Source organism: Haemaphysalis longicornis, unplaced genomic scaffold (assembly GCF_048455015.1).
Source record: "Haemaphysalis longicornis isolate Haplotype H1 unplaced genomic scaffold, Haemaphysalis longicornis Haplotype H1 scaffold_7, whole genome shotgun sequence".
In the NCBI taxonomy this organism is placed as follows: domain Eukaryota; kingdom Metazoa; phylum Arthropoda; class Arachnida; order Ixodida; family Ixodidae; genus Haemaphysalis; species Haemaphysalis longicornis.
In genome coordinates this window covers 157,208,158-157,229,090 of record NW_027526422.1, presented here as the reverse complement: position 1 = coordinate 157,229,090, position 20,933 = coordinate 157,208,158, and positions in this window count along the sequence as shown.

Here is a 20,933-nt window from a genome sequence, read left to right as displayed (position 1 = left end):
TAAATTTCTACTGCCCTTGTAACCGCCGTACAGCCATTTCTTAATACACACTTTTTCAATAGATCGTAACCATTTTCCTAGATGTTGGTTTGTTTAAGGTAGCTTAAATTTGTATGGCACCAACAACCACCACTCAACACCACTTTTTGCGTTTCCTAGGTGCTTTTGTTTTATTGTTCCACAAACTTTTCAGTACATGTGAACTATTTAGTTTCGTAAATTTGTTGTGTTTTTATAAACACCATTCAATCATTTCTTTGTTTTCACACTTTTCTTGCGTTGTTTTTCACCCAATTATTTTAAAGGGACACTGAAGTGAATTTGTCAAGCTTCCGGTTTTGCTTGCACTGCGTAGACTGGCTCAAATTAGCACACTTTTCATCGTTTATCCGGTTGACAAATCGGTAATTATTTTACAAAGCGCGAAAGAAGAAAAACTACCATGCGCGGTTTGCGGCGGCCGCACCAACTAAGGCTGTGACGTTGAGAGGAGGGGCGCCGTGATTGGACGATGCCCAAGGTTAGCAATCACACAAGTTTCGGTTTCGGTTTCGGTTCTGTAAAACATAACCAATGGCTTTGTTGGATGGGCATTCTCAATATCTCAGTAATCATCGTACCGCGCTTCTGCCATGTTGTCGGATGTAAAATGTACAAGATAAGCCTCCCAGGACGGCTTGTAGTCGTAGCATTCACTAGCCGAGACCTACGCAGTGCATGAACGCCCTCCGCGTACCCGCAGACGCCCAAATGTCATGCGCTTTTCCCCCATATTTGGAGCTTGCCTCCCTCATGCCTGTATTGTAAAAAGCGTGTTCGCACCAGGCCAAGGGTCTGTTCATTCTGGCCTGTGCCCACTGCCTGCAAGCAGTCGGTGCTTATGGCAACAGCACGCCAACGAGAACTCGCTAGCGCGCCAGTGCCAGCCTGCGCGCGTTTTGTGAACTAGTTCGTGTAGCCATGAACGTTGCGGCCCCAAAAAAGGTGAACTCAATATAGAAAACATCGGCGGAAAACAAAAAAGTTAACTTACAAAAAAAAAAACCACGTACACGCAGGGATTCGAACTCGTGACTCGCAAAGCACTCGGGGTGAATTCCTAGAGCCCCAGACTGCTAGGCCACGGAGCAGGACGGGAATGCCTTGCTAATATAGGGTATATATTGTACAACCGGTTTACACTTTTATTTAGTTTTGGCATTTCAAGCCGCTTAGGTGACTATTTGTTGTACTGCGATCGTGCAGTAAGCGTCGCCCGAGTTTCCACAGTAGCTCACGTCTAGCAATTGCATTTCGTAGACTTCCGTCTACAAAATGCGTTCGCAGATGCGTAGTCGTGCTGCTGACCGCTGTGCTTGTTCGCCCAGCGCAAAAAAGTGCTTCCCGCGCCCTAGTTTTACGCTGTACGGTAAAAATATCAGTTGATTTTATTTGCTTAGTACCTATATTGACTTCGCTGACTCTTCTCCCGCCTTCAAGAGGCCTTATATTTTCCTACTGGCGTACCACTCAGCGAAGCGTCGCATGTGCAGCGCTTGTGTGAAGCGACCTTGACTTGGAGCTAGATACAGTGTACAAACAACCCAAGTAAAGAAAGGCACATTCTTCCATTCAAAAACGTGTCCTGGCTTCGTTTCAACTAAGCGAACGAATTGCGACCAAGCAATTTTTTTTAACCTCCTTGATTGCGACGACCCGCCGGCGGCCGGCGGACGAAACGCTGGGCCGACTGACTCTGTCGGCCGGGGAGCCGTGCAGTAGCGCAGCCGTGGCGCAGCCAATTGCCAGCTCATCCCCTCCTGACGTCACACGAAAACGCCACAGAAAATGGGCGAGCGTAAAGAGAGGAGGACAGCGTTTTCGAATTAGTTTTTCTACTAAATAAAATCGCGTAAACGCGCCTAGAGTGGTCGAAACATGGCCTGGGGACTCCGGACTACAATTTGCGCTAGTAATGCCGCAATGTTTACATATCACTTCAGTGTCCCTTTAATGTACGATATTTCAAGTTGCATATCTATCTTGTGCTTGTACCCTGGATTTACATGTTTGCCTTTATTCCTATTTTTTGTCAACCTTTCTGTTGTGTGTGACTTATTTATAGTCATGAATATTTGTAATATTCTTGTATTTGTACAATGTGTACCCTGTGGCCAGGGCAGATAGGAATGAAAATTAAAGTGGTTGTGTGGCGAAAGCATATAACAGAATTTGAAAGTCAATATAAACTGTTTTACCTGAACCCTTTTGTGTTTTATGTGTACTTTGAAAGCGTTCTTACTACCCAGCTGCAGGTCATTACAGATAGGATGGATGACTGTCGTTTTAATTAGTTCAATTTTTGAAGTGTTTCTGTGATAGTTTATTTGCAGAAGGCCTGTACAGCCGTGCTTTGTGGTACAATTCGATGACGTAACTGTGGTTGCCTTAGTGTTCAGGGCGCTTGTGCTGATCAGGACTGGTTGGCTGTTACTTACTGCCTCTTGTTTTCGATGCGACATTTCTTGTTTAGAGCTGTGCTTCGTGTGCTTCTGCGAGAGTGTGTGGTCAGCTTGGCACTTCACATTTGAGACTTCATGCAGTATGCAGCACTTCAAAAGTGGAAACACATTAATCTAGAAACAAGGTGACAACTAACAGGAAACAGTGCTGAATAGCTAGTAAGACATGTATTTGAAGTACAAATGCCCACAACACGTAGGCAACCTCGGAAAGGGGGCAGGCCAAACTTCCAAATAATGTATAAAGAATGGAAATTTCAGGCATAACGGTTTCTTTCAAGAATATCATACTAACGTACACAAGTCATGAATATAACAAACTAAGGCTTGTGCCAAAGACAGAAAACCAAACAGATATCTATATACGTGTTGCATGCGTACCACTACAATATCCATAAGACGTACCACTAAAGTAACGTTCCGTAAACAGCATATAAAACTACCATGAGACGTCTATTGTACGTTATCCTTCGTTTGATTTGGATGGGTTTTTTGCAGTTGTAGCAAAGTTTAATATATGTAATTCCGACCCCAACGGTATGTGTCCTGGACATCTGCAATGTCGATTGCTGACGTCTCCGGGATATCTGCCCGACGTAACGTGGTTTGCTGGGTTCCAAGCCACAAGTCCCAGAATAGTAATGTCATCTGACTCTCAAGCTGCCTGCAGTCGTTTTGCACTCGGACGAGTTTCGGCTCTTACCCTTGCCATCGTCTCTCAATGGCCCACCCTCCCTCCTTTCCGCATAGTGTGGACAGCCACCCACACTGCCCTCCCTGGAAACGAGGTGGCACACGCCTCCGCCCGAGCTTTCTTTCTCCGGGCATTACCCGAAGAGGCCAATTACGCAGCTGGTATTGCAAACTCCCTTACGTCCCTCTTCCAAACCTACAGAGACATCCTGTACAACTATTGACCAACCCGACGCAGCTGTCGCCCTCCTCACTCTTTCCTTCTTACCGCAGACGCCCACATTTGGCGCCAGCTTCAAACTAACACCCATTAAAATCACCTCCATCTCCACAACATCTCTCCTACATAGTACCCAGATTGCGATGAGCCTACGCTTTGCCTACGAAGTTGTTTCCAAAAATTATTTCTTTGGTGACGAGGGGAGATTTATTCGTTGTAATTAGAGGCCCGAACTTTAGGCACGCAAAATCAAGGTTTTAGGCGCCTAGAATAGGTACTGAAAGGTGTTGTTAGGCATATATAGGAGCCAAAAACTCCAGTTCAGGCATATATAAGCTCCATTTATATTTACTCGAACAGGGTATTTTAGTGAAAATTTGTCACTAGGAATGGAAACAGCAGACAAATCTTCTGCTACGGGCATATAATTTTATTTTCTTCGGGAAAATGCGCCATGCAAGGGGCGAACTTTTAAATATTTGCGGGAAATTTGTGTGATATGGGAATAAAAGCATGGTTTAAAAGCCATGCCAATCTAGCCATGCCATTGCTTTACGGCATGAATTTGCAGGTTCTTTCAGTCCAGATTTGTGTGCAGAAAAAGAACAATCAACGTACACTCAAGTTAGCGGGGCGTAATTAAACTTCGAACGCTCCATAATCCAATTATATCTGGAATATCGACGTTTCTCGCTCAGAACCTTTGAAAGTTCTTTTAGCACGGAGTATCCAGGAACATTATGCGACACATTCGTAGAACATTTCATTCCCGCATACACGAAGATTTCGCTGACGTGATATCCGTCACGGAAGTGACGCCAGTACAACGAAGCAAGCGGCCTGTAAAGAGTGCAACCCTGCACACAGGGTCATCTTGCGGGGAACCAACCATTAGTACTAAAGAGTACGTTATATTTACGGTTGTTCGTTTTCAGGTTTTATATTTTAACACAAATGTTTTATGCCGGGATACACTAAGATTTCACTAACGTCATATCCGTCACGGAAATGACGCCACTACACCTTTTTGAAATGACCCGCCAGCTGGACGTCACTCGCCAAGCACACCCACAAGACAGCCGCGCCGACCCGCAAATCGTGCTCAGCTGCAGATCTTGCTGCACAATTCACTTTCTTGTTTTACCGATTCCTATGACAGAAGGATCAACCACAGTTTTTTTTTCATTTTTCCCGCTGACTGTCCATCAAATAACCTGTTTTCGCACGCGATTCCCCAAGTCTACACGTCGTCTGCTTTCATCAAGACGAACAGCCATTTCGCAATGGCCCGGAAGAAAAACAAAATGGGCACAACAAACGTACGGTTGTGCAGACCTCTCCGGAGATTTTAAAGGATTATTGTTTTACTTTCCTGTCCTACTTTCTCTCTCTCTCCTCCTTTTCTTTCCTTGTGTGCGTCCTCCTCCTCCTTATATTAAATAGCATTCTTCAAGTCAAATAGGGAGCATAGGGGTTTCCGAAAAGTAGCTGCCATGTTTTCACGATTCTAACGCGCACCCTCTTGTGCCTAAAGGTAGCGTTAATATTTGTGTGCCTGTTACAATCGGGCTCGAAACAGAAATAGACTTTAAAGCGGCCAGCAGCATTTCCAAGCGGAACGGACACGAAGTTCCCTCCCAAAATCCAACTCAATTCAATAAAAACAATTCGTCAACACCACGTGAGTGAATTTCGGTGCACTAATTCCTCAATGGCATGCCTCATACTTTGGTCAGTTGTTGCAAAATTTTTATGCTGCAATTACCCCAAAACGCATAGCATTATGAAAATCATGACATTTGAAATCTCAAACATGTTCAATGTTCCCGCTATAACTTTATTTCCAGCAACCACTGGATAAGCAATCTTATGAACCACAATCATTTTTGGCTTCCACAGCTGCATACGCCAAATAAAATCTCCCTCTTCCAGGAAGGTGGCAGCATTTCTTTTTCATCTGCGCAGTACCGTCGCTGTCAAATTAATTTTTTTTTAATATTTTCTGCGCCAACTTAATCACACGTTACGATTATGGGCGCGTTAGAACCGCGCAAATACGGTATTCTTCTCCCCGCAGTCCGCCGACTCAGCCCGACGAACGAGCCAACCCAGGCATGCCTCCTAGTCGACTGGACTCGCCGCGACGGCTCTCCGACCCAACCCGTCTGCTTATACAATGACGGTTGAGTCCAAAAACCATTTATTTCGACTCAACGCGCCCTCATCGGGCCAATGTATGCGGGGCTAATACCTGAGAGAGGCCGCCCCAAGGTCGATGGCCAGCGTTCACAGTTGCTAAAGTTGGCCAAACTTTTAACGCGTGTTATATTTGTGCTCTGATGAATGCCTTCGAGTTCGAATGAGAGTTAGAATGTGGATCACGTGATGGTTTGCGTACAACGTTTTGGGCTTTGTTCACCTGGCCAATCAGCGGCCCAGCGTGTGCTGGTAGGTCCTCGAGGCGTGGTTTTTGTGTAATAAAACCGAAGTGTTTGGTGTTCTCGGACCGTGAGGGTGAGAGCTAGAAAGTCGATATGGGGAAGATTGAGTCCGGTCAGTTGACTGAACGAGAGCGAACGAGGAGGCCCCGTGAGTTAGATATGTTTAGCATTTTTCAGTTTTGAGCAACTGATTAGTGCGTCGCGTACACATATTTTGCTATCTTCGGTTGGTTCTTTTTCGGTTGTTTCTATTTCCCTGTTTGTGTTCGGTATACTTTGTAATTTTTGTGCGTAGATTTTGTGTGTGACTACGCTGTTGACTTTTCTTTTTTCTTGTTATCATCTTTCGACTTAAACTTGTATTGCGTCCTCGTAGTGATTGCTTGTTTTCCGGTCTTTTGTTACGCGCAAATTTGTGCGGTATGATACGCAAAGCTACACTTTTGTAACCCCCTCTGCAAAGAAGCTTGTGAGATATTTTAAATAAACTGTAATATTGAATCAGCATTCAATGAAGGCCTATGTATTGTTGCTTTCGACGCGGTTTCTTATGCAAGAAATTTAATTATGTTCCTGCATATGAGTAACTTTTTATTTGCACATCTGAAGCGCGGTAACCTTACTGCGCATTTGTAAGACCGAAGTGGAAAGTGCCATATGTGTTGCAGCTATAATAAACGAGCACCCGAAGTGCAGTTAGCAATGTCTAGAGTTTGTCCGGGGATCGCTGAAAAAATTCGCCTAGGGGCCTTTCATTGGATTCTTTTTGTCTCCAGATAATCTGCCGCCGGCGGTGTTCATACTCGTACAATATATGTTGTTTTATGTGGGTTTCAATTTCTCACGTCATTGCTCCCCAGGATTATCGGACACCATATTTTCATTTTTAAAAATGAAATGTAACGTTAATGTTACGACACGTTCCAATGTTCGAAGTCGAACTGGAACGCGTTCCTTTCACAATAAAAAAACTTGTACCGGGAACTCACTTCGAAATTGGGAAGGAATGAGGAACGAGCTTTTGTTCCTGTTTCAGAGGAACGTGTACAACACTGGTTACTGAGCAACTGGGCACCTTTGTAATGAAAACTGACACCAGACGAACTGTAAAACTGAATTTTGAAATACACATCGATAAAAAAAAGAAAATGCATAATTATGATAAATCTTTTAAATTCTCAATGCAGGTTGCAGGAAGGCTGCAATGAATGGGATCATGACCTGAAAAAAGTTACTGCGTAGCCAAATAAGAAGAGGCTGATGAAGATGCCGAAGAGAAGCTTCTAACTTCACAACTGAACGTTGTGGTCCTGTGTTAACTTTGACTTATCATGTTTCTGCCTCTGAGGTTAGGAAAAGCCAACTTCGCCTCGTGCGCTGCATTGAAGCCAGTCGCACACGATATGGGTCCAAGCGAAGCGGTGTAAATTATGGAAATACCTGCAAAGACTTCGAGAATGAGATTCATACGCAAAATTTTTAGCGGTTTCTCTGAATAACTGATCTTGCATTTTTATGGGCGCATTAAACACTTAAACCCAAAGAGTGACTTATTTTTTTTTGGTTGCGTAATGACAGGGATTTCGTCAGTTCATTCTAAGTGTTTTTATTTTTAGAGGAATGCGCGAAGGCGCACAATTAGGTATGGTTTTTCGACTGCGGTACTTCAATTTCAGGATGTTCTTTTCCTGTTTTTTCAGGAACATACGATAGTTTCCATAGTTGGCTTTCAATTTTATACTGCCAAATCGTTTTCAGGATCACACTGCAGTGATCGAACTCGTATGTAAGCGCCCCTCTCTAAACAAATAGTACACAGGTATATTGACGTTCAGGCTGGCGCGGAATAAAGTTCCTTCTGCGAAAACCATTGTGATGCGGATTGGTGGAAATTATCGTAAATATTTTTGTTTGGTCTCAGCGCGGGGGGAGGCAGGCAGCCGGGATGAAGATGGTGCACCTCACGGTGTAGTCTAGAGGACGGTCGTCGGCGCTCACGTCCAAGCCACCACCCTGCTGTCGAGAAGCGGACGGCCTTCCGTCGGGGTGTAGGCCCGATGACTCCGACGCTGCTTGGAGAAGCCGGTGTCTGCCGATGAGTGATCCGTGTGTCGGTGGTGCAAAGCGCTCGCTGCGACGTCTGGCCCTGAAGCAGGCCTAAACTCTGCCCATCAGCCTCTAGCCATCGGTCGCCGCCACGTTCCTCGCCCTGGGGCAGCCATCGCCGTGCAATGATCTCTGCGCACGGAGCCAACCACCATCGTGGACACAGTGCCGCCCATCGACCACCGTGAGCCAAAAGCCCACTTCCGTACTTCCTGAATTTTCCAAGACCGCTCCAGACTAACGTAATACCGCACTTTCATTCTGTCATACATGCGTTAGTCCAAGTCCCTTATGTACACCCTTCTTGTGATCTGCCGTTATTAACGCGTTGTGACTGAGAACCAACTCGTTTTGAATTTATGTATATCGTGTGTGTGTGTGCGGTTAAACCCTGACTTCTGGCTCAGAACTGACCGCGCGATCCGGCCCATCAATCATTCATATCATACACGCCCGCAAAAGCTAGAACGGCTTTTACCAAAGAGGTTTGCCTATCCTAACTGATAAGTGTCCTAGAAGTTTACGAGGCTTTTAGTGCAGAGAAGAACCCAAAGCATTCGTTTAAATGTCGCTTCAGTAGACATATGCACTAACGACAACACGTAAACATAAAAACGGTGGAACAAGAACAACAAGCACAAGCACAAGACCAATTGAATGCTGCGCAGTCCAATGCGGGGGCCATTCCAGTACCCAGGGATGTGCCGATGGGCGTTGCCACCCGATTAGCTTCCCGGTTACTTCACGGTAGGATCGGGCCCGGCATTCGGCGGCTGAATTTTTTTAGTTTACGTTTTGTCTATGTTAATAAAGGCCAGAACACCTCCTCCGTAAAATAATTCAGCCCGGGTAATTTTGTTAGAAACAACTGCAGTCCGGATTTACAGGTAGATTATGTGAGCGCTTAATTTGGTAAGGAAATAACTGCACTCATGATTTAAAAAAAAAGATTATGCCAGCGATTTCGTAGTAAACGTTAGCGCGTAGTAACATTTAACTTTATTTTTCCCTTTACCATTTAGCGGAAACAGCCTAACGGGACAATCGCCAAGCTTCGCCGGGAAGCGTTTTCATTTTTCTACACTGTAGTAATGATCATTGCCATCATTAGACAAATTTGGCATTTCTGCCCCAGACGCCCACCATTCCGCCGAATGAAGCTTCACGGAAGTCAGTCGCGGGGAAAGCCTAAATGCGTACTCCTGGCAATCACGTTTGACTATCGTATTGGTTTTGGGGCGCTCATTTTAGTGCTTTTCTCTCTTTGAGCTTATCAACCACACTGGCGTTTCTGGTAGCTGCACCCTTTTAAGCTGGGAGACTTACACGGAGAGTTTTCAGTCGATCCCTGTTCTGCGTGTACCTCTCCGCTAAGTTTATGGATGCGGACTTCGCGGATCACTTTTTTGAGGAAAATCTTGTCCATTCCACTATCCGGGGGTGATCTCGGCTGTCAGCTGGCGGTGTTTCCTTCGTGTCAGGTTAGAGACCGTTCCTCTCCACTGAGATTGTTAGATACTGCCTCATCTGCGATTGGTTTCTCTGCAACGCCAGCTGCACGGATGCGTCTCTGGCTGTAACGGCGCTATTCTAATGCTGTCGCTACTTCCAGTGGCTAACGTGAGCGCGGACGTTTTCTGACAACATCCTCAGTCCTCCAAGGTTCTGTTCGACAGTGACTTTGTGAACTTCAAAATACCCTTGGTGGTCCCCAGCCAATCTTGCAGAGGTATTTTATGCCCACCAACCAACCCTAAGACTGTCTGAATGTTTTCTTCAGGGGGGAGAAGTGTTGTGAATGAGCAACAGTGGCTCTGGCCAATTCCGCGTTTTGGCAATGAACACCATTGTCGACGGGGACAATGATGATGTGCATGGCTCGAGCTAAGAAAGGTGATCGCGGGCAAAACGAGCTTCAGCTCGTGTGCACAGAACCTACCATGCATTGAAGCTTGAGAACGGGACCACACGAAAACATGTGTTTGTTCCGGGACTCGGTGTCGTTATAGGCAATCGTGGGCTGGCTATAATACGCCACTACCACAATGATTGGCCTTATATATGTATCGTGTTTTGTATCCTGGAGAATGTGAGACATATAAAACGTGTACCAGATTTAACGGTTGGGAAAAATGTGCCTATATAAACATCGCCTTCAAGTAATTCTGCTGCTATTGACCGGAATGGTGTATCAAGAGAGGAGCAGACAGACAGACAGACAGACAGACAGACAGACAGACAGACAGACAGACAGACAGACAGACAGACAGACAGACAGACAGACAGGCGGACGGACGGACGGACGGACGGACGGACGGACGGTCGGACAGACAAACAGACAGACAGACAGAAAGACAGACAGACAGACAGACAGACAGACAGACAGACAGACAGACAGACAGACAGACAGACAGACAGACAGACAGATCAAACTTGCCGAGTTTAGGTAGCCCAAGAAGAACTTTGGTGTTTAAAAGCAAATTTCATGTGTGCAGATTCCTTCTGAGAAGCAAGACACTGCATATAAAGACCTTCAAAGCTAAAAATAGGTATCTGCCTTGAGTATTTGAATTAAACGAAAAAACAACCACTAATAAATATCTGAGCCTACTCGTTGGCCACACATACTACAGTGGCCTCAAACACGTCTTCCGCATTTTCACCGATCTATAAGCACAGACCCCTGTTCAGATGATCGTGCAAGTTATTCATTAGAACCCGCAGCTCATGTTGATAAAGGTCGCATGGGTTCTATCACGGCCGTTCAAATGCTGATTGGTGGACCGACCAAGCCTTTGTGGTCAGGCACACGATGACGACTCACAGACACAAAAAAGTCTTTTTGCTAAAGGTTACAGTGAGCCACCCTCGGTTGGAGCATTGGCACGAGAAATAAGTAAGGACAACAGAAAAAGCAACCGGACGATAAAAAGACATGGCATGCTCATAGCGCGCCTACAGAACGAGTATGGGCTTGCAACTTCATTTTTGAAAGGGACACAGGTCAGGTGATATCAGTACTGTCCTCAACGTTTCTGTTGCAGTACAGCAGCATATTATGGAGACATTTAATGAGGGGAAACTACCAATTTACACAACAGGACGGTCAGTCCGTTTTGATGTAACCTTGAAGTACGAGGATTAGTGCGAACAACCACCGACAGCACTTTCTGAAGATATGTTACCGCATCCAAACTAAACCCCCAAATAAACTATCTATCAAACAGCAAGGAGAAGCATCTGTTTTCTTCGAGCTGACGTAGGATGTACCAGCCGTTTCTATTCTGTTAACCAGACAGATTCATACAGATAAGCGTGCCAAAGGGCCGCAGCGGTAGTACCTCCCTTATGTCATCACCACCTCCTTCCAACTGCCATGATGGACTACAAAAAATCACAGTATGCGTGCCAATGTAATGTTAATAACAGCAGCAAATGTGCCCTTTGGCAGACCTTCAAGTAACGTCGCCACACCCAAACTAATAAAAAAACCCTCTAAATCGAAAATTAGTGACACTATTTGCACACGCCCAATTTTATCACTAAAAAGATGATAATCCGCCTCGAGGAGCTCCTGTACATCGATTTTATTTCCAGATTCTGTGGCAAAGCCGAAATAAAACTTCATCGGATATGCGATACGTAAGAGAACACGTGTGCGCGCCCTCACGTGCCAACGCTACGCAGAAGAGCACGTAGACGCTCCTGAGATTCTTGATAGACATCAAATCGTGTAGAACGATTCAAACTTCTTGCATTACTTAGGCAACCAGCTCACTGACTCTAATCACCCTCTCTCAGGCACTAACCCAACAGTGCATACCAGCAGGCCCTTTCGAGCGCGTAACACAATACACTGTTTACCAAAACGCCCCTATTAAATCCCAGTCCTCGAAACGAAAGTTAGCTCTGTCTTGCGTGACTTCAGGCTCCGGTCAGGTTTAAATGGTTACTGCATTACCAATCACATTCTTTCTAATTTAGTCAAACCTTGACCATAATACGCTACCCCTATGTGGCCTTTACTACGAAGCTGGCACCCTTGCCTCTTTGCTAGCTTACGCCGAGGTCACTCGAATTCCTTAAACAGAGAACTCCCCAAAGATGTTATATTTCTCACTTCCTCCTCAGGTAAACTGACTGATGGGATTGTACCTTTACGACCCAATTCCCAGAATTAAGACATTTACATTTCCCGCACTTGCAGGACCTCGGAGCTCCCCTCCTGAATACTGACGTACACCTGCTTCTCTCCTAATATCTCCACCAGGCTCCCCTTCTGCAGCCTCTACTCCTTGCTTATGCTCGATCAAGATTCAAAAAACGAATTCGACAGGGCTAACTGATCAAACCACTGTTCGTGCTCTCCGCTATCTCCTGGTGAAAGTGCATGCAATGATGGAAAAGCGTTCACCTAGAGTCGCAAGGCACGCCACAAGTTCTGCGTTCTCTAGCTCCCGAAGTACCGACTTCTCTCTCTCGGCACTCTCCGAGGTTAGGTCCTTTAGAACCCTCATTTAAAGTCTGCATACCACCTCGACCTATTCTCGCATCTCAATACTTCGCATCCCATTCGCTCCAGAGCATCCTTGCTCCAGGAAACATAAATTGAGAGTGAAAAGTGTTCGTGCGACGATATGATCATATTAGTACTGGGAAAATTATAAATTGCGATGTTTTTAAAGCAAAATAAGGTACTATTCCACACAGGTTTAGTAATGAGGACTACGTCATGAAGAGGGATGGGTTATATAATTGTCTTTAAGCGACATTGGGTACTCCTTAATGTTCACCCCAAAAAATCGCATACATCACTTTGGTCAAAATTTGTGTATCCCTGCGTGACCGGTTGAAATCCGTACGAACACCTTAAACACCTTGACATATGCCATCTAATAAGAGATGCCAATATCATATCAATTTATTACCCTTATTTAGAGAATGTTTATTTTAAAACGAGGAACCTGCAACTCAAATTTGCTTACTTATCAAAGAAACCACAGGAAACACGATAACTACAATCTAGCTTCACTCGGTAGATCGTGTTTCGCCGTATATAGGCTTCAGCATTTATTATTCACCTCGGCAATCAGTGCTTCAGAAAACGTCTCTCCAAACCCATGTACTGGTTTAGAAATTTCAGGCTTTAGATGATTATGAATCGCAGCTCTTCCGTTTCCTACGACATACGGCATGTTTAGTCTTACAACTCGGGGCAATAGTCCCGGATTTTTAATGTTGGGGATATTTTTTGACGTTCGCAATTTAAATAAAAACTAGATTTATAGAAAAAGAAACTTTATAATAATAGCTTCTGGTTGTGCATTGCTAGATAGATTATGTGTGGCAGCCAGAAACTGTGCGAGAACACATCTATTGCAAAGTAAGAATAACTTTAAACCTTCTATTTAAATATGTGTTTTTTCATTTGTGCCAATGTTTCATAAGAATGGTGAAACCAAGCGAAAAGCGACTGGCTACTTGCACGTCCTTTTTAAAAATTTCTTCTTACTTTTCAAGACCTACACTAATAATGAGGACATCTTGAAAGAGGTGATTTTACTGGTCATTCGCCTTCTCGGTCAGCGAACTCGACGAACTAGATTATGAGACTGAAAAAAACATCTGTGGAAGGCAATCGGCCTGCCATAGTGGATGAAATGCGTATTTTAAACGGGATGTCGTCAGAAGATTCCAGGTCGGTTGCCTTCGAATGGTATTTTTTCTATCGCACTGGAGTTTATTGCATTCTTTTAAAGAGAAAGCACCCAAAAAAATGAGAACTAAAATTACTATTTGATTGATGCTATAGGGAATATTCCCATGTACATTGAAAGCGGATCACAGGCCATCTGGACTTCATCCGCAGGCAGAATACGTATTGTGTTAATGACCTGTCGGTGTACCACTTGCAGTTTATGATCAACTGTTCTCAGGACGAGGTCACCCAATCAACTCAGGTTCACCATTTGCGGGGTCCCACGTCATGACGATATGGGTATCGTATCTCTCCTCTGATTCTTCTCTCTTCGGGAAAGTATTCAGGGCGAAAACTGCACTCCGTGCAAGCAGATGACTCAGTCGCGCTGTGCAGCAGCACAAACCCTCCATTTTGGGTCCACTGCACCCACATCAACGTGAGCCTGCGCACCCCCACCAGTCGTCCAGCATTTAACGCAGCCTTGCTTAATTTTTATCGTCAGTTGACATCAAAATTAATTTAATAAACAGTGCTCCCAAATGGTCGTTCCTTTATTGGTGTGCCTCTTTTGCTGAGAAAATATTCATTTCTTTGCAGAGCTGGAGTAGATGTATTGTCCAGGTCCTGATATCTTTTGTGGGGCGGATAACCTGTACTAAACGGGGTTGAAGGGGGGGGGGGGGTGCGGAAGGCGCATACTTTAGTGGGTTGAATTTCACAAAGATGGATTGCACCGCTTTTAGCTTGTTTCTTTTAAGACAATACTTCTGAACACTTTCACGCTATGAAGGAATAAGCTATTTTTATAACAATTCCTTGACCACTTTTGTTTTGTATAAAACCAGTGCGAACGCCTTACGAAGCGTTTTGGTACTCCACAAAACACTCAGGGGCATTCAATATAATTTCCTTCATACAAAGAGTATGTCCAGTTTTTGTCGAATCTTCACGAAAAACAAATTTTTTAATCGGTCAACATTTCTGAAGATCTTTCACAGGGCTGATCATAGGCGAGATCGAACAGGTACTTTCATTTTTATTCTATTTTTTATGTTGTTTTTATTATTTACGTGCACACCACCTAATAGTCCAAACGAACCAAATTTTTCTCTAATGTCGTACTACATTAAAAAAATGGCAGCATCTGCACTCCGTGATGATGGTGAGCGTGCGGAGTACGGGGACTCGAAATGCCATCCAAGTTGCGCCCCGAATCACATCCGCTTTGCGCCCCGACCGCCGTTCGATTTCAGCTGTGAGTTGCATCTTGATTATTCCATAAATGAAACTGCAACTGACGGCTAAAATCAAATTTCGCTTGAATTTCGCTTGATGGTGTTGTGCGCACTGATGAACGTGGGCGGACATTGCGCGGTCCTAAGGTACGCCGCACTTAAAAATTCTAGACGCGTTGCGAATAGCACCCTGCTTCAGGTGGCTGCAGTTGTATCCCTCTGTGTTCACGCAAGGGAAGGCGTAAGACTGGAGTTTCGTAATTTATTTCAACCAATACCATAGCAATGGCAGTATTCATACGGCAAACTTTACATACTGCAACGAATAAAACAATAAATATTTCATTATTCAGGTTGAAGGCGTAAGGTTCTCAACCCGTCGGAGATGAACTTGCGGATCGGCAAGTTTGTTTATTTATTTATTTATGTGTTTTTATTTATGTATTTATTTATTTATTTATTTATTCATTGTTTTTTGTTTGTCTGTTTTTTTTATACCTGCTTCGCCTTTGCATGCATTACAGCAGGGAGATACATAACAGTCAGCATCAAATTTGAGCCCAAATAACAAAATATTTCTACAAAGCGCGGTGAAAATCGTCATAATAAACAGTGGAAGATAATTGGAAGAATACGTGGAAGATAATTAGACTCTCGTATTGATTTAAGATAAAGTGAATCGCGCAAGGCGTCACCTTTAAAGGAAAGTTAATAATTTGCTTTAGCTAGCGGTCCCACTTTGGGATATGTAGAATGGCGCTGGGCTATGCCTCTTCCCATGTATTCTAGTTTTCGAATGATAGATGTTACGAAAAAATTCCAACTTGAGGTTTCGTCCGTGAACTTTCACGTCTAACCATTTAAGTTTATTTTTACATTCCTTCATGCTAAGTAGACAGTGCCAATTGCCTAATACGAATCCCATTGACGTATTTTGTATGATTTTCAGCGTATCAACCAGCTCTTTCGTGTAGGAATAAAAACAAATTTGTTTGAAAACAAATGCGTACTCCAACACTGAGCGCACATGAGTGAAATACGATTGTTCTTTTAAGTTAGATAGAGGTTCCCTGAAATTTTGTCCCAGAAAGCCAAAAACACGTGCAGCCATAACTTTAATGTGTGGAATGTGATGGATACTAGCAGGAAGCTACGACTAACTCAACCAGGTACGAGGGGTCGCGGAATCGGGAATGCCAAGCAGCGATGGTTAGATTCTGGAAACAAAAGGAGAATACTACCACGGCCGAGGCAAAGGAAAAAGGTACCCGACTTGAGCGGTCGTCGTGCCTGCGAGCTGCAGCTTGTTGTACAAGCCGGGCGTAGTCGCATGCTGGGCCGACATGGTCGCCGGTCGTGCCTGCAACATACGCCACCAGCAAAGTGCATCTTCATCGAATTGAAATGATGCCGGCGCCGACATTGTGCCAGCTAGCTTAAATAGAGGGCAAACTGAATGCCGTGCTCTCGAAAGCAAAGAAAGCCTATGTTTTAACCAGAAACAAACCGTTATACGCCCCAATTAGGAACAAAACCGAGTACACCAAGTAGAGCACCGCACGGGCTGATTTTTGCCGGCCCGGGCCCGGCCAGGCCCGAAAACGCCATGCTTCGGCCCGCCAGAGCCCGGCCCGGTGTTTTTATATACGGCCCGTACCCGGACCTGGCCCGCAAGGTTTAGGCCCAGCCCGGCCCGGCTGGCCAGTTTCAGCCACTTATGCGTTGAGCATAAACGAGGCACTGTCCACTCCTCAGTTACTGTGCAAACACGAGCATCGCACAAGGTATTTTTTGGAGAGTGCTGTGAGAACTTGAGACAGTGTCACAATTTTCAGTAATACGGTGTATACATACGGTTAATTACGCCCGTCAAACTTTTGCTAAATATTTGCAGGGCAATATTATAGACGGAGGCATAGGTGGCTGTCATATGCACGCAGTTCTAACCGCGGAATGTTCTTATTACATTTAAAAGAATGACTACAACATAGCAACGCCCACATAAAGTGGAAAAACGGTGGACATTTATAGTGAGTTTACATTATTGCTCACAAGATGAGAATGTTGAGTAACACCAGCAGAAAATTCTCCTGCAAACTTCATTTATGACACAATGCAACCAGAGAGAGAAGAAAACGCGCTGTAACCCACAGCATATATTTAATTTAGTGATAGTGTTTGAAACTAGCGGTTCCTTGATTTGTGTATTGAACTGTTTTTTACGTATTCTTGTTTCCATGTATAGTTCTTTTTCTTTAACTAGCGGTTGCTTGATTCGTGTAATGAATTGTTTTTTTTTGTTGTTGTTTCTATGTATGATATTTTGTTTGCAATAATGTGCGGCTACATTTTTGTGCTGTTTATTTGCGTGTATTGTATGTGCTGTATCGCCCCTCCTGCTTGGGCCCAAACTGGGCCTGCAGTATGTAATAAATAAATAAATAAATAAATAAATAAATAAATAAATAAATAAATAAAATAAACTGCTCCTGGAGGGATTACGCCAGGCTGAGTAGGTCAGAAAGGCAGCCAGCCGGAGCCACTACATGCTACCGCGGGCCTGAAAGAGGTGCATCTTCCACGATGCATTGCGTGGGAGGAACCCGACGAGAGGGGAATGCGGCATCAGAGGAGGTTGGCTTGTCAAAGCTGGGCCGTTCATGCGCCCTTCTAAAATGTTTTTTCATCCATGGTTATCACGCGTTCGCCATTCAGTGCCGTTTAGGCGCCGTGGCTTTACTGACGGAGACGGGCGCGGTGGTGTCACGGCGCCTCATCTGTCAGTCTCTCTTCTCGGTGTTTCAGAATTCGTTGCCTGGGTGGCGTGTCTTGTAGTTTTGTGTTCGAGTAAACATACGAACCAATAAAGCAATACATTAGCATACATGTGCCATTACCCACAACTATGAGACCCGGGACTGATGCGGGCCTGACTCAGGCCCGAGCCCGGCCCGGGCCTGATTGCACAATTCCTTACCCGGCCCGACTCTGCCCGGGCCCGTGAAGTGCTCTAATTACCAAGCATACTTACACAAATTTTAAAATGCAATAACAATTTTTGTGATGGTGTCACCCCGCAACAACCATCCGGCGAGCCCTGAAGTGCCGCGGTGCGGCGAATTTTAAACCCCCAGAAAATCATCCGGAAGGTAGCCCTTGAAAAACGTTTCTTAAGAATCCTCGGCATGGCTCTACAGAGAAGCGGCCGAGCGAATCTCTCAATAACCAAAATGGAGGCCACTCTACTCGCGCAGAAAGAGCGGCTGGGAAAAAGAAAACAGCGAATTGTCATCCATAAAATATAGGCACCCCTCCAGTAATAAACAGCTGCATGCCACAATGGATATGTCACTGATAGACTGACCTTTTATAAAATGCCGCCCCCTACAGAAATGCATGGATGTAAACCTACGCGAGGACCAGCGACAAGCCGGGGTGAAATTCCTTTCCGGAGAGTTTAAGAAAATGGGAAAACAACGGTATCTCTGACGCCGAAACGTTGAAATTACAATGGTAACAACTGTCGCAACGGAGTACCATGGCAATCGCTTATTCGCTGTAACTCCACAAATATCCTACACATGAGAATTCGATCCTCTTTGTCGGCCACCTTGTGGAACAAGCTCAATAGGTCATTAGTCTCTTGGCTGCAGGCAGACTACCTAAACGCATGAGAAAAATAATCCAATCCGCAAGCATAAAGTTCATGATACATTAACACACGGATACACGAGTCAGAAATGGAGGGACGCAGGTGATCCAGATCCACTGGAACTCTCATACTCTTCTCCCGGTTAACATACTTTCACACTCCCCGCTTGAAAACTACGAAAAACATCTCGTCATCCAGTGCCTAGTAATGCCATTCCTCCCCATGTCACACGGGGATCTCATCGCTCAAAAACGACCAAGTCCTCTCAGGACACAAACCGACACATATATCCACAAATCTAGACGGGTGAAGGTGTTTCGTAAGAATCATGCGACGAAAACATAAAACTGCACTAAATACGGACAAACGCCCCTCACTCTTAGGGGAGGCCTGTTAATATCCAGGAGAATGTTCGCGGGGTTAACAACTCAAGAATTGCATATCCAAGTTATACCCACACATGGCAGGCGGCCCTCACCTCCTGGACTCCTCATGATCAGTGTAAGCGGAATCTAGAGCACTGAAATTTTGAGTCAAGCCATAATGGCTGCTATCGGTTTATCCCCATCCCTGAACATTACATAAATATAACTCAACATACACATTTCTCACCTCTTGCTTCCCACCCTTCATCTTTCACTCTCTCTCGCTCTCTCTCTGTGCGGGATTTAAAAAACCCAAACCTCCAGCCACGCCACTAGGAGAAACACTTTTAAACATTGACTGTCTTGTTCTTACTGTCACTGACCAACACCCCCCAAATGTAACTTTTCACGCCAACATCTTAAGCCACGAAACCTTTCGATTTACTCCGAGTTCCCTGGGCCGTGTGGATTACAATCATTGCAGCTAGTCAAGCTATCGTCACTGAGCTTAAGTACTTGGAAAGAATAAAAGGTAAATGGAGCGATTCCGTTACAAAACGATCTCTGGACACCGGAGTTACGCTAGCGCGTTATACATCTTACGACATAACCTTAGATGTCATCTGCAACTTTTTTTGTACTCCTGCTGATCCTGGGCCCACTGATAACAATGCGTTAAACGGTGCGTGATGAGTTCAGCGAAACAGACACATATAGGCTGGTTTTAGCTTCTCCCACTTTCGTTATTCTGTCTTTCTCTGAACTTGGCTACAGCTTCGTCCACCGACGACACACCGCTGGCAAACATGCCCCGCAGCTGTGAAACGCGCCCCGACTAACAACAGGTGTTGAGTGGCGAGGGAAAAGCGTCAACTGTGAGAAGAGTGCCAAAGACGCACAGGTCGACTGAAAGCGGTACATTGTATCGACTCTACAGGGTTTTTAGTACACGCGTTTGTTCTATACCCGCACTTATCTTCTTGGAACAGGTATATAACAGCTGCGCTATGGAAACCTTGGGAGCCTCCCGTCTATACACTCAGCCTTTGTACCTAACCTACGGTTGCTTCACGTTAAACGCACAAACGTTTAAGGTAAAACAATTATAGGTCATATACACTATTCAATTTCGTTCGGACCATCCGTCATTTGTCTAGAGCAAGCAGATATTGTGTCCTTCTAATATATCAGTTGTTTACCAAATGTGCACATTCGTGAAAAGAGCGATGACTTCAGCAGTATGTTCGCTGCTATACAAGGTTAAACGTACCCCTCCTTTGTACCACTGGCGAAACTTAGGGGAGTGTTTGTGAATGTGGTTGCTTCCTTTCATCACTGAGTAAGTGACGGAATAAAACACTGAAGCATTTTGAAATCGGCGGCTCCAATAAAAATATTACTACGTAAAAATGTGAGACTGCAACGCTCAAAACGTGTATTGTGCATAGTCATTAGGTTAGTTTCATTCCTCTTTGCACGCTTCGTGGTGCTCTGTTTTTTCTGCAGCCATTGCTTGCACGCGGCCTGCTGAGGGTTCAGCTCTCCCGATTCGAGCAATGCTCGCGAAGTGAGCAGCACTGTTGGCGTTTGTTCTTAGAAACAGCGCTGTGTAAAGAGAGCAAATCAGGTAGTGTCATAATTATTTCCAAAAAATCACCGCTTACGATTCTTTGAGCTCGTCTCGCATGCCTTTTACATTCAAGGCTCATAAAATGCGTCAGGTTGAGAGCTTTGCGTCTCGTATTTTTTTTATCAAACAAAACTCGTTTTTATTGAACTGTCGTAAGGTTAGCCAAAATGGTTGTTAGTTGGCACCGGAGGGTCTCATGGTTGTTTTTGGAATGAATTTTAAAATGGTGTGTGTAAAGGCAAGCTCAGAAAATTACATATTTATACTTGCACCAACGTGTATAAAAAATATATTGCTAGTATTGAATGCTACAAATCAGTCTTCAGCCACAAGCATTTATTTCTGATTTAGAATATTGTATTCGCGCGTTTTCTTATTCCTATTGATTT